This window comes from Drosophila kikkawai, chromosome 2L (genome assembly GCF_030179895.1).
Source record: "Drosophila kikkawai strain 14028-0561.14 chromosome 2L, DkikHiC1v2, whole genome shotgun sequence".
In the NCBI taxonomy this organism is placed as follows: Eukaryota; Metazoa; Arthropoda; class Insecta; order Diptera; family Drosophilidae; genus Drosophila; species Drosophila kikkawai.
This window is the reverse complement of record NC_091728.1, coordinates 1,288,950-1,302,976: the sequence shown is the minus strand read 5'-3', so window position 1 is coordinate 1,302,976 and position 14,027 is coordinate 1,288,950. Positions and strand designations below refer to the sequence as shown.

General features: G+C 38.3%; 1 protein-coding gene and 1 long non-coding RNA gene across 2 annotated transcripts in view; one reads left to right on the top strand and one right to left on the bottom strand.

Moving 5' to 3' along the window:
- LOC138928012 (uncharacterized) overlaps positions 1 to 14,027 on the bottom strand; it is a 162,624-nt gene that overhangs the window by 69,080 nt on the left and 79,517 nt on the right. The window contains exon 2 of the long non-coding RNA XR_011444464.1: positions 6,104 to 6,142. This is a non-coding gene — a long non-coding RNA (uncharacterized lncRNA). The remainder of the gene's footprint in view (positions 1 to 6,103; positions 6,143 to 14,027) is intronic.
- The window catches only part of ds (dachsous cadherin-related 1), a 73,025-nt gene continuing 69,777 nt past the window's right edge, over positions 10,780 to 14,027 (top strand). Inside the window, exon 1 of the mRNA XM_017173124.3 lies at positions 10,780 to 11,578. The gene's annotated coding sequence lies outside the window, so the exon portion shown is untranslated. The remainder of the gene's footprint in view (positions 11,579 to 14,027) is intronic.

The following is a 14,027-nucleotide window of genomic DNA, read 5'->3' as shown; positions in this document are numbered from 1 at the left end:
AAAATAAAAAAAGTAGTTAGGGATTTGGAATTATTTTTTAAAAATATAAGAAAAACCAGTTTTTTTTTACCATTAAATACTGCCTCGTTTGCTCGCAGCAAATGTAGCATACTTTTAGGTTCCAATTGAACCTTTTTTAAGGGGAAACCTATAATCTTTCATGGGGAATCGTAAATTCTTAGTTTAGATCATCGTTTTAAAGTCTTATTTCAAATTTAAATTATAAAATTATAAGCTCCTTTAATAGGTAAGTCAAAATTATAATTTCCTAAATTATTTCACAGTGCATAGTCCCTGGTCTTGGTCTCAGTTTCAGTTGCTGCTTTTTGCCTGAAAAAAAAATATATATATATACAGAAATACAGAGCTGTGAATGCGAATTCGAGTGCGACTGTGAGTGTGAGCACGCAAAGTATCTATTAGCGTCGCCTTTGCGCGCTGAAGTCAAACGGAATCTGTTTAGCAGTCGCCATCGCCTGTCGTTTTCTGTTTTCCAGGTTCGGGTTTGGTTTGGCCATCGCGAATTATCTGTTAATTTGTGGCAATTTAGAGATTTGCCGATATACCAAGCTTACTCAGCAGCAGCAGCAGCAGCTGCCGGACAGAAGTCAGCAAGTTATTTTGCGATATCGCTAAATAGGAGAGAGCAGCCGTGGATCATCTGTCGATCAGTGGATACGTGTTCCTCCAATGCTCCACTGGGGGGAAAACTTTAACAACTCCTCGTTTCTGTGTATGCAAAGTCACAGAGCGGACAATGGGCAAACAAAGGGGCGTGTCCAGGTCTGGGACGAGGCCTTAAAGTGCGTGGACAGCTGCGTAATAGTAGGCCCCTCGATGAGGTGATGGCAAAAGGGATACGATCTTAACTAGGGGACAGTGTCTGGGAAACGTTTTTGAACTAGGTAAAGGAGGTTAAAGTAAGCCCTTTAATAATATGATTTTTAAGTGTCTAAGATTTAAAATTAATATCAAAAAAAATATATAAAAAATAACTAGCTTGGTAAAATATTGTTTTTTAAAGAAATAATCAATTTTAAATCAAGCTAGAACTTTATTATACCCTTGCAGGGTATTATAATTTTAGTCAGAAGTTTGCAACGCAGTGAAGGAGACGTTTCCGACCCTATAAAGTATATATATTCTTGATCAGCATCAACAGGGGAATCTTTCTAGATATGTCTGGAAGAAATCGATTTTTTGGCCATTTTTTCAAAATTTTATAAATATATATAAATTTTACATCATTAAAATTTTTGATTTTGATAAAAAATTGAATTTTCAAAATTTTTAAATGAAGTATGCAGATTTATTAACTGTAGAAAATCTTGCACAGAACAGTTTTCCGATTTAAAATTAATGCTCTTTTGGCCGAGTTATGATATTTTTAATTTAAAAAAATCAAGAAGTTTTTTAATATATATATATATATATAATATATAATATTAACTATTCCTTGGTATTTATAATTTAAAAATAAAAACAAATTTATCTAGAAACCCTTAAAATTCTATTACTTATCATTAAATAATATTTTTCCTGCTCAGTTTAATCCCAGAACATTACCAATCATCCATAGAGCAAAACTTTGCTCCATTTCCCAAGGCGCTGCCGCACTTTCCGCACAGACTGTGTGCTGGTTGGCCTTAAACTTGGCCAAGATTAAGCTACGACTGACTTGCGATAAATTCCTGACCAGCAGCAACAACAAGAACAACAAAGGAGAGCTGGAAGTGGAGCCCAAAGAAGCCACAATCCACACGGGAATCTCTGAGCCAAGGCAGCGGAGGAGGGAATACTATACGCATGCGCAATTTTTCAAAAGCTTTTAAAGTGAAGAGCCCCAGAAAATTACGATGTAATTTTTGTAATTTCTGTAATTGCCTAATTCTGATTAATTTGAATTGACGAACGGAGGGAGAGAAGCAGGCAGCTATGATAGGCAAGGCATCGAAGGGGGGAGACACTCCAATTGGAAGGTAGGGCAGTTCAGGCCGAACACGACTATATTTTTGCCAGTGCATTGGGGCATGTAGTGCCCAATAAGCATTCCCTGGTTAACTTCTGTGATCTTTTTCATGTCTAAGATGCAGAGGGAATAATCTTTTGGAGTTAAATGGTCAAGTCATATTCATATTTAAGAATATTGGTTCACCTTAAAATATTTTTTATATATTTGCCACTAGATATGCTAATATTTTGATATTTATACATTCTTATATACCATTATTGATTCTCCTTTTCATTATTTTAGTAATAATTTTTCAATAATTTATTTATTATAGATTTTTCGCAGTGCTACCGTTTCTGCACATTCACATCCGCTGCCAGTGGCCCGCTTTAGTTAGCTGGGTTACTTCTTCTGCCTCGAACTTCTCCCTCGGCGGCGGATTGAGAGGTCAAAACCGTACCGAGAAGCTGAAAATTATGCGCCATTGTTGGCTTTTCTGGCTTTCTGTGTTGCCTCGAGAACTCGAAAATCTCGCTAAGCTGCTGACCACAGAAGCAGCCTCGGATTTATCTGTGCGGCGGAGTAGGAGACGGAGGCGGAGGAGGAACAGCAGCTGGTGGAGCCACTGAATTGGTCTGGACTTGGGTCTTGGGACTGGGACTTGGCCTTCGTGTAATCCTTACTTATGCGTAGTTGAGCTCGGTGAGCTTCAATTTATTTGCCGGCTGCTCGACACTGCGTGGCCTTCTTTAATTTGATTAAAATTTATGAAGAACTATTGCCGTGATTCTCCACCAGGTCACAATGGACCTAGGGTTAAATCGGTGAGAGTCGATAGATGGTATATATTTTTTAGAAATCGTTAGCTTAAATATTTAGGCAACCTTTTTCTTCTCTATTTCGTTATTGTTGTTATTTAATTATTTCATTTATTACCTCACTTATATTTAAAGTTCTCAACTAGCTACCAACTTGACCCTCAGGTCGCTCTTAACCCTGAGAAAAATCAGTGGCCAGTAGCTCCCACTTACTTAAGCGAACTCTTTATTACAATTATCAGATAAATTGGTGACAAGGTCGCTGGGTTAATCCGCGACCAGGACCAGATCGAAATGCAACAATAACTCAATTAAATGCAGAGCCATTAATCATACGCCAAGTGGAACCAACGCAGAGAGATGCTACGAAGATGTTTCAGCGATTGGATTGCGATTGGAATCGGGGGAAAAAGGGGAAGGCAACGCTGACTTGCAGACGACGATGTGTGAAAATCTCCCGTTGCGATGAAAAATTAAATGCAGCTCTACGAATCCGTAGATCATCAATGAAATTTAATATGCAGAAGCATCGAGAGTAGGTAGAGGGAGGGCAGGGCAGGGCAGGGAACGCAGGCGAATGTCATTGTGTAGCTTAATTAGCCAAAGTTGTTGGCGACCCGCTGATTAGAATGCGATCATAGAATCGTACAGTCCCCGGATCTAAGATCTACGATCTACGATCTACCATCGGCGGCGATCCACTTTCCATTCCAATTCCAACTGAGGCGGCTCAGCGTCGAGAGTCCGCCTAATGAAGTCGTTGATGTTTAGGCAATTAATCAAAACTCGAATCAAAAATGGAAATGGAAATTTAATGGCAGACAAAACGATTCATCTAAAACGGTGGGAAATCGCTGGAATCAGATGGGATCTAACTAGGAACTACACAGGGGGAAATGGAGGTAATATCAGGTCTTAAATATAAATAAATAGATTTCTAAGCTATAAAGAGAAGGGAATCATTAATTAACTTGTAGAAATTACATTTAAATATATAAAAAATACCTTTAAAAATGTATAACTCGTTTTTAGAAATATGTAAACAACTAATTTTAGAAAATACCTTTAGTTTTTTTTCCTCTGTTCAATAGAGAGAGTCTCATCGCCATCATCGTCATAATCATAACCATAATCGTGGTCATGATCATTGGCCAATCAAGCCGGCACTCTCTCTTTCTTTTCTGCTAACTGCAACCGCAATTTCGCGGAATGCTCAACAGACTTTTGTTTAATACCCGACGATAATTTATGCGGCAAACCAGGAGGAGATGCAGAGGAAATCCAGAGGGGTGTAGAGATGGAGAAGCAGATGGAGGATGGAGTACAGCAGCAATACCAAGAACAAATGCGAGTTTTGGACATAATGCGCGAACTTATGCAAATGCAGGGACCAGGGACCAGGGACCCGGGTCCATGTGCTCTATCCTGCCCTGACTTATGCCAGAAATTTGTCTAGTTGTCAGTAAATATGGGAAATCAGTTTGCAACATGCGTGCTAGAGGAAGAGGAGCCAGCCAGAGGGAGCAAGTACTGTCCGGTGGAGGAGAAGGAGGAGCCAGCGCGACATTGAGACTTAAGCGGAAGGCACAGCAGGAGCAGAGATAGCCAGCATCAGATACAGATACAGACGACGACGACGACGACGACGACGACTCGTAATGGCGACAACATATAGCCAACAGAGAGGAGACGAAGCCGGAGCAGCAGGGCGACTCTTTTTCAGGGAACATGCAACATGGCCAAGTTGCTGTTGCTGCCTAGAGATTGATGCCTATTGACTATTGATGCGGCGGGGTCAGCCACAGCTCCTCCTCACAGTTGAGTGGCATATGCATATGAGCACTAGCCACCGATATATCGGTTCTCCGGGCTCTCTAAAAGGATAATGCTCAGAACGCAGGTTGCTGCTGCTGCTGCTTCTAGACAGCGGCCAAAAAATTTGCAATGCTAAGTGAGCGAAAGACATGGCAGAGAAGGAGGAGGAGGATCCTCTATAAGCCAAGTGTGTGAGCCAAAAAGCTAAGATATAATTTTTGGTATAAGATTTACAGACTATGAGATAACTCTTTAAGAAGTTTTTAATAAAAAATCAAATATAGCTACAAAATGAAATTTCTGATTAATAAATTATTGAATTACTTAATAACTAGCAGAAAATTGAATAATTAAGGCTTAAATCCTAAAACCCAGACTTCTATAGATATTTTTGACTAACAAGCTCTACTGAAAACTACCTTATTAAAAAACTACATTCTTTATAAATATTTTAAAGATTAAAAGAACTAAAGTTTCATGGATATAATATACCCTTTATGGCTTATTAGTGCTCGGTGTATTTATGAGAAATTTCTTGAGGGGTTCGTTGAACCAGCAACCAGCAACGGGTGCTGCTGTTTGTCTCGAATTTCCGGAGAACTCTCGCTGAACACGCCTCGGATTTATGCATATTTTCTTTTTTTGGTTTATGGGAAGAACGTTTACATAATTTCGGTGACAAAGAATCGATCAGAGGCAATGGGGCCCTAATCAGAGAACTCTCTCGAGTTCGTTTCCCATAAGTCAGTTGACAAATCGCTTGGATTTCAATAAATTTCGCATAAAGCCTGGGCAAGTATTCAATTTTCGCCTGTGTGTTGTGTAACATAAATTCACCGCTAGAATTAATCCCCGCTTCCAAGTCAATTAGTATTTTATGGCGATTTTATAGATTCAGCGAACTTCTACTACCTTTTTTTTTTGGGACTTTGTGACTCTGGGGAGATCAAAGAGCATTTAGCGCCAGAGTTAAAGGTTAGAGCCAAATTTGGAATTAATTTTCGCCGTGCTATTATTTATACCAGATCGTGGAAGTCCGTCTGACTTCATTAGCACAAGCAGAGAACCCACCCAAGTTGTGTCTTCTGCTCGGATCATGGCTCATGTAAGTGGAACGCCGCCTTATCAGCGAGCTTGGGAGCCGGAGGAAACCAAGACCAGGTCCAAGTCGGACTCGAGGCCATTCTAAACTCGACTCTTTATATCGAAAGCGTATTTCAATTAAAACTAAAACAGAAGGCCAAACAAGTTGCGGAACTCCCCAGATCGGGAGAGATCTTTCGCACCCGCTCTCCCCTACACTGGGAAAAGATTTTGAGCAAACAGAAAATATATAAAGAAAAACATGGAAACAAAAGATATTTCATATGATACAATATTTTATAAAATTGTGTAAAAATTGGAAAACAATTTAATTATTTTAATTTTACAACATCCAGGATAATAAAATGCAAATAAGTATATTAAAAACACAAAATATTCACAATAAAAAATGTATTATTTCAGTTATTCGACTTACCTGATCAATTCTAAGGGTTGTTTATAAAATACTCACAGCCTATATAAAGAAATAAAAGAAAAAATTACAAAATAAATTAATACTCTTGAAAAAATATTATATTAAATATTACAAAAATTTAAAAATCAAAATCATTCTCTAATAAAAACCTTTTACATTAACCCTATTCCTTCCATCCCCAAAATTTCCCCTTGTCTCTATCCCACTTCATTTCTCCCAGTGCATTGCTTCTCCAGAAGGCAGGAGGCGTTCCGTATGAACGCATGAAAAATCGAACAAAATGCGCGTCTCATTAAAAATTCGCATAATTTAGAGATTAATGAACGACGCCGGGGTCGACAGAGCGACAGCGACAACGACAATAACAACAAAAACAACAACGAGATGACGGCTTTGGGGCTACCGAAATAAAATAGCGAAATTTATTGACATTTCCACCCCCCGCAGCATACCCACAAGAGCTGAGCGAAAAAATGTTATTCTGCATTCGAATTATGATTCGATGATGAGCCGCTGACAGGCCAAGATCAGAGCAGGAATTCCTGGCGATCATTATTTGCATGGCCATAACAAAGGATTAGATAGATGCTTGAGGACAAAACAGGAGCTGGAGGAGAGAGTCGCAGGCAAATGCTTAAATAAATAAAACTTACTATCAGACACAGGAAATCAACAAGCAGAGAGAAAAAGCGACCAAAAGAAACTTTAAATGCTCTAAAATTAAGAAATAATATTAAATTTGTAGATCTTGAAACAGAATCCTAATAATAAAGATGTTTTGAGCTGGCAAAAGCTTTTAGTTTATTTACTTTTTGGATTTACATTTTAAAATAAACACATAAACAATTTAATGACCATATTTTATTAATACTTAAAATGCCTTTTTAATGACCTAAAACTATGGAAATTTTTGGCAAATTTAAGATTTAATCGGCTTTTGAAAAAAGTTATATGGGTTCGCTAATTTGCAATATATTTTTTTGGAGCTTGTCTGGAAAAATAAGCTAAAAAGTAGTCTACTCTGTGTTCATATTGGGTATTTTCGAGTTTAAATGCTAAAATGTAGTCTAGTTTAATATTTAAAATATAATTTAAATGCTAAAAAGTCTACTTTTATATTTGTGTATAAAATTTCATCAAAATTTTTATATTTCTAATTTTTAAGAACATTTTTTGATTTGTAAACAAAGGTTTATTTATTTATAAGCTATAAAAGCAATATTTCTAATATACTTTCCCAACACAAAATGGTAAAAATTATATAAAAACATTTTCTTACAATATTTAAAGTTATTTTTACCCATCCAACTCTTTAGTTACTTATTTATTTTAATCACAAGCCTATAATAACCGTTCCAGAAAGGGTAAACCAGAACAAGAACCGCGCCTAAGGAGCGGCCAAAAGGAAGGAGAGAGAGCCTGGCAGGAGACTGCTGAGCTTGGGGAGCCTGCAGAAATCTAAAAAAAATAAAACCCAAAAGCCAGAGTCTCAGTTCTCATTCGCAGTCGCAGAGCAACATGTGGCTAAACAACAATTTATGATGTTGCCGCTGACAGGCGAATGTTGTTTGCAGTTGTTGATGATGACGATTCCAAGGATGCTGCAGGAGCGGCAACAACAGCAACAACGACGACAATGTTGCCATGTTGCTATTGATTTTAAAGGCGAATGAATGGCCCAAGCAAAGCCCAGCCCAGCCCAGTCCGGCATCCTCATCCTCATCCTCCCATCCCCTGGATATATAGGATGTATGTAACTTTGCATATTACTCGCATGATGGATTCCGATTCGCTTCGTTTTGTCGTTTTTGTGTGTGGGCTTTAGCAACAAGCTCTCCGTTGTATGTCGATCGACGATCTCTACGGATTGTTGAAAGCTGAAATGTTGAACTGTCGAACGAACGAACGTCGGGTTCTGGGTCCCCGAAATGTCGACAAAGCAGGAAGCAGCTGGGAGATGCGAAAGCTGATCGATCTGATCCGATCACCAGATCTGAGCTAATCCGATAGCCAAGCTCTTCAGTACTCTCTTTCTGCGGTGCCAAATTTCTATGGCCATCTCCCGCGATCCATCCATCCATCCATCGAGCTCTATCCATAAATCCATCACTTGGATCTCTTTGAGAGCTGAGAGCTTGAATTGTGTCCGCTGTCCATTAACTGATTTGCAAAGCAGCGGGCGGGCGAGCAGTGGGATTTGTCCCCACCCCCCCTCGGATTCCACTTCGATCTCTAAGCTCTAGAGCTTCCATTACACCCTCCATCCCCCCCTTACCCACAAAAGTACGCCTCTGATCTGCGTCTGCATGTGGGTGGCGGCAGTGACCACCACCTCTAACCGCTCTCTGGGCGAGATCTCTGATCTTGGTTTGTCAATGCACCGGAAAAAAATATATTTGATTAGATGAACAATTTTATAAAAAAAATTTATAAATTCACAAGAAAATAAACATTTAAAAGTAATGGAGAGGAGAGTATTAGTCTTGTTAAATTTCAGGCCAGATATATTTCTCCCTGTATACTCTAAACATGATTACTCTTTGCTCTCTTTGCCTTTCAAGTGGCTGTCAAGATTGTTGTTGCTCTCATTGCAAAGACTCTCGGGGCTGTTAACTCATTTCATTTGGAAAAGTGGCAAATGCAAGCCGACAGCTAAGCGACGTCATTTACGGTTTTGACAAGCGGCGAATGACCAAATGGTTAACCATTGTCCATTGTCAGCCAACGCCGCTCCAGTGCGATATATTCCACTTGTCCACAGAGCGGCGGCACATTCTCAGTTGCAGCAACTTGGCAACATCTTGGGATATGTGGCACGCACTTTTCGTGTACGCTTCCCAGACAAATTGCAGAATTTGCGAATGCTCGAGAGTTCTGCGGAATTGGGAACGGAATCGGAATCTGCTCCATGGGATCTCTTTCACTCGCTACGGTGGTCCCACCCCGAGACCTAGTCGGTCGGAATTCACTGTTGCTGCTGCCGTAGCAACTTTTACTTGAGGCGCCGAAATTCGAAATGGTTTGTGGGTAAAAAAAAAGGAAATAGTAAAAGTATTTAGTACTTTTGAATCTCCAAATGCAATTGCCAAATTCGATAGGCAAGTAGTTGCGATAAAAAAAGTTTGTAAAAGTCAAGCAACAGTCAAAGGAATGAAAAAACAAGCATAGTTTTTTTACCAACAAAAATTCATTGAATGGAAGCTAAATTATTATTAGTGCTCGTTAAACTAAAATACGGTTATTAATTAATTAAGAGAGATTTCTTAGAGTGCTGTAGGCTGTATGAATATCTAGATGGGAATTACTTGGAAATTTTAAAAAATAAGATATATAAAGATACCTTGTTTTTGCAAAAGCAATAAAAAATAATATTATTAAAGCTAATTTGAATAGTCTACTTAATTATTATATATTAAAATATTATATAAAAATTAAAAAATCTAATTAGTATAATATGCTTTTATCTACAAATAAAGAAATCTAAATCCTTTTAAAATATAGTTTCAAAGATAAATGGTTGGAAAGATAGGCCCTCAAGGTTCTCCTATGTAGTTTTTTTTTTTTTTAATTATTTATCAATTATTTTATATATATTTTTTATAAGTTTTTTTAAACCATATCTTTTTTATATATTTTGTTTTTCTTTAGAGTCTCCACAGAAAGGTGCAGCTAATACCCAAACTATTCACGCAACTCTTAAGCATATACTAATTTCCACTGTCTTTGTTCGACCGAAAATTGCCTTTATCGATTTCGGCGATCTCAATAGCTCAGTTTTTCCAACGCTTTTCATTTACAAGTATTTTTTTTATTTTTTTTGTTAAAGTATATTTTTTGGTTAATGCAAAACTTACGCAACATTTGCATTGTCTGTGTTTTGTTGTTGACGCAACTTTGTTGCTCCTGCCTAATTCGAGGCTCCCCGAAAAAAACAATGGGAAGAACCAGGAGCAGTGGCAGGGGCAGCAAACAAAAAAGGGGGGTAGGGGCAGGGGGGCCTGCATACCAAACACTCAACGCCGCACTCTCCACACTCCACACCACTCGCTTCTCTCCTTTACACGGGGTCTCCACTGCACACTCCACACTGTAGAGCCCACTTCAACTGCACTCGGCAGCAACAACAACAACAACTTGGCTCACAGGTGAGCATGACTTGAAACCGGTTTATGCTCAGGTGAGAGAGCGAGAGCAGGAGAGAGCGGAGAGAGATCGGCAGCAGCTAATTTACATGCCACACTCACCTGGGGACCTGGCTGGGCTGCAAAAACAATGGGTAGTTAAGAGGCTCTCTCTCCGGCGGAGAGATTCTTCCGCGCTCTCCACTCTCTTCTTTGGGGCTAATTGTGGACCTGTCGTCGATTTTATTTTGTGTATTGTGTGTGCACCTTTTAAAATTCTTGGCGTCTCTCTCCCGCGACTCTCTCGCGCTCTCTCTGGAACCGACCAAACCACTCTGGGGAGAAGAATAGCCACCGCTATTCACCTCTCTAAGCGATTCTTCTCGTGTGGCTCGCCATCTTCATTACAGCAATCTCTTGACCACAGGTGGGTTTCGAGGTGGGTTCCTGTGGTATCTTTTTTTCTTTTACCTTGCAACTTTGCACCAAGAGAGCGCCTTGAGAGTTCCAGTCTCCGGTCTCCGGTCTTCAGGCTTCAGTCTGTCGTGTGTTTTCGTCGCAGCCACATTGGAGAATCGCAGCGAGCGGAGAAAATTCGTTTCTCAGTCGCGTTCTCCTCGTGTCGCCGTCGGAATTTTGGAGTTTGAATACAAAAATCTGGCTATATATATTTCCAATAATCAATAAATACGAGAAAAGAAGAAAGAGAAAGAGAGTATTGGAGTGGAGAGTGAAAAACCCCAGTGAAGTGCAGACAAAATAAGGAAATCTCCAAGGAAATATTCAATACGATACGATATAGCCCCCCAAAATCCGCCGAGTTATCGATTCTTCGCCGCGTTTTTATTTTGTTTTCGTCGCCGTTTTGGTCGTCGTTGCCGCTGCCTACTTTTTCGCGTCTTTCGCCGCGTGTTTTCGTGTGAAAAGTTGGCCGGGCTTAAATCTGGCCAAAGTTTTGTTTGTGCATCTCAAGAAAGAATTAAATTCGCATTTTCACAAATAATTATCAAGTGTTTTCCAAAGAAAATCCAATAAGCGAGCAAAGAAACAAGCAGCAGCCGAGCAAGAGCACTGGAAATACAACCGAGTAAAAGGCAAAAAAAAAAAAAGAAAAAGAAATATTGTTCAACAAGTCAAACGAGTTCTTTTTGGCTCGCTTCGGCCGTGTGGCGGAGATACTACCAACAACAACAACAACAATATTGTGTGTTGTGGCAGCGGGTTTTGCGCCTTCTTGTTGTTGTTGTTGTTGCCGCCTTTGGTGAAAAATATTGGCAGCAGCAGCAGCCGCAGCTTCGCAGCATTTTAGCAGCTAAAAAAGCAACAGCAGCAGCAGCAGAAGCGGCCACAAAATGTAAGAGAAAAAGATGAAAAAGTACCACCCAAAAAAAAAAATATATATATAAGCCAACATTTAACGGGGACAATACTGTCACCTAAATGGTCATAATTGTAAGAGAGAAATTATGAGGAGCTTGAAGGGTTTAAGCCACTTTATAGCGGCAGAAAATCAAATACAGCTATAACAATTGAGCTTAAAAAACGTAAAAAATAAATATAAAAGCTAGACAAGGTCTTCAGGTACAAGGAAAACTAAGAACAAGGCTTGTGTTGCAAAGTAATAGGAGTTTAAGACCAAAAATCTTAATTTAAAATAATAAAACATAATTCAAAAAATATATAAGCCTATTTATTAGTTAATAAAAAATCCTGTGAATAAGATATAGCCTTAGCAATTGTGTAGAAAAAAATTAAGAAGGAAATATCAAAAATTTGGTATTTTTATTCATATGATTTTAAAATAAATAAACAAGTAATATACAGAGCCAATTTTCAAGGTATTGAGAGTTGAGTTTAAATTATAATATAATAAAATTAAGCCATGCTACAAGAATTACTGAGACATAGTTATTAGTACAAAAATGGAGTGTCAGCTCCTAAACAACGTAGTTTTATATTTTACTAAAGAACTATTTAAATAAAATTTAAAAAAAATGAAAAATAGTTAAAAACAAGAAACAAATTTAGTAAGCATGTAAAATACAGAGAATATCTACAAATAAACTCACTAAGAGTACAAATTCAAAGTTATAACTTAAAGCCTGCAAAAAAAAACTCAGGGAAAATACTCACAAAAATACAAAAATATAAAAATAAACAAATTTATTAATAAAACCTTAAAATTTCGGCAAACCAGCAAAAAACCATGTAAGCAAAGCCCAAAAAAATCTTGAAATTTTGCTTAGAACACCGCTGCTCAAGCAAACTACTTAAAAAAACACACAACCCTACTAGCTTGTGAAAATATAAAGAGTAAAACGAGTAAAGCCCTTCACAAAGTCCCCGAAAAAAAGTCCAAAGTAAACATTTCGAATTTCGAAAGGCGCGGCCCCTTAGACCCGGGCCTAATTAGATGTTTTTCTTTTACTATTTTTTCTTTTTTTTTTATTCTGAGGAGAAACAGGAGCGAAAACAACTTGAAAATAGTCAAATTGGTAATCGAAAGCGAAGGCAGGAACTGGAGAGAAGGGGGAGGAGAGGAGGTGGATGCAGTGGAAAACACACACTCCTCAGGCTCTCCTCTTGGGCGCTGCTTTATCTTTTGCTCTGCCGCCTCTCTCTCTCTCTATATCATTCTCGGCCTTCCACTTTGTTATTCCATTTCCCGGGCCGAGTTTTCCTCTTCTTTTTCATCTTCACCTTGCTCTTTATTTTTTTGTGTTCTGCTCTCGGGGAAAATGTGGAAAAACAAATAGAGTCGGTGTTCGAGTCGGTGTTCTGCTCGTCGGCGTTGGTGTTGTGTGTGGCTGTGGCTGTGCCTGGGATTGAGAATGGCATTGGGATTCGGATTTTTCTTCTACCTGTTTTACACGTCGCCAGCGACGACGACGACGACGACGATTGAGGTTCGATCGATCTCTAATCTCTGTCGATAGGGCGGAGAGCGACACGTGAAGGGAATGGAAATGCGCAAAGTGTCGCCCAGCTGTGATTCCTGGAAAATAAAAACTCCACACAAAAAAAGAGCAGGCAACGCTGACAATACTAAATAAATACACACGGAAATATTTATAGTAGGAAGTCAATAGGAAGGGATAAGTCTTTAACTGAAAATGTCCTATTAGGGGATAATAAATAGGATAAATAAATTCAAGGAATGTGGTTTTTAAGGCAGATAACTCTAGGATGAATTATATTCTTTGATGGTTTCCTTATTTTTGTAAAGAAATATTGGATGAATTCTTTTAAATATTTCAAAAAAATTTAATATATTAAAAATCAAAGAAATAAAATAAATTAGGACGTCTTAAGATTGTATAACATGTCCTTGATAGAAAACTAATCCCTTATAATGTCTAAAATAATTGTTAAAATATTATAAATGGAATAACTTGATCTGTATTTCAAGAAAAATTTATATTCTTTGCGAATCTCTTTTTTTCCTTCTGTTAAAACGATTTTAATTTCTATAAATAAACTAAAGAAATCTTCTTAAAAACTTATATAAACTATATTCTCTCTATATTCTATTAACTCCTCCATTTCCCTCTGTGTAGCCACATTAAACTATTTTATAATTGACAATTTTAGGTAGAAGGAAGTTTGTAGGGGCGTGCTCCGGGTTTTTAATGCCATTCCAATTAAATTTTCTGTGCGTTGTTGTTAAATTATTACGAAACTCCAAACTCCAACTCCATTCCCCTAGTTGTCTTCGTTCCTATTCAATTTTCATGCTGCTAAAAGCCAAATATAGTCTCCGACATTAGGGCCAGTTTTTATGGCCCTTAATTTACACTTCCTTC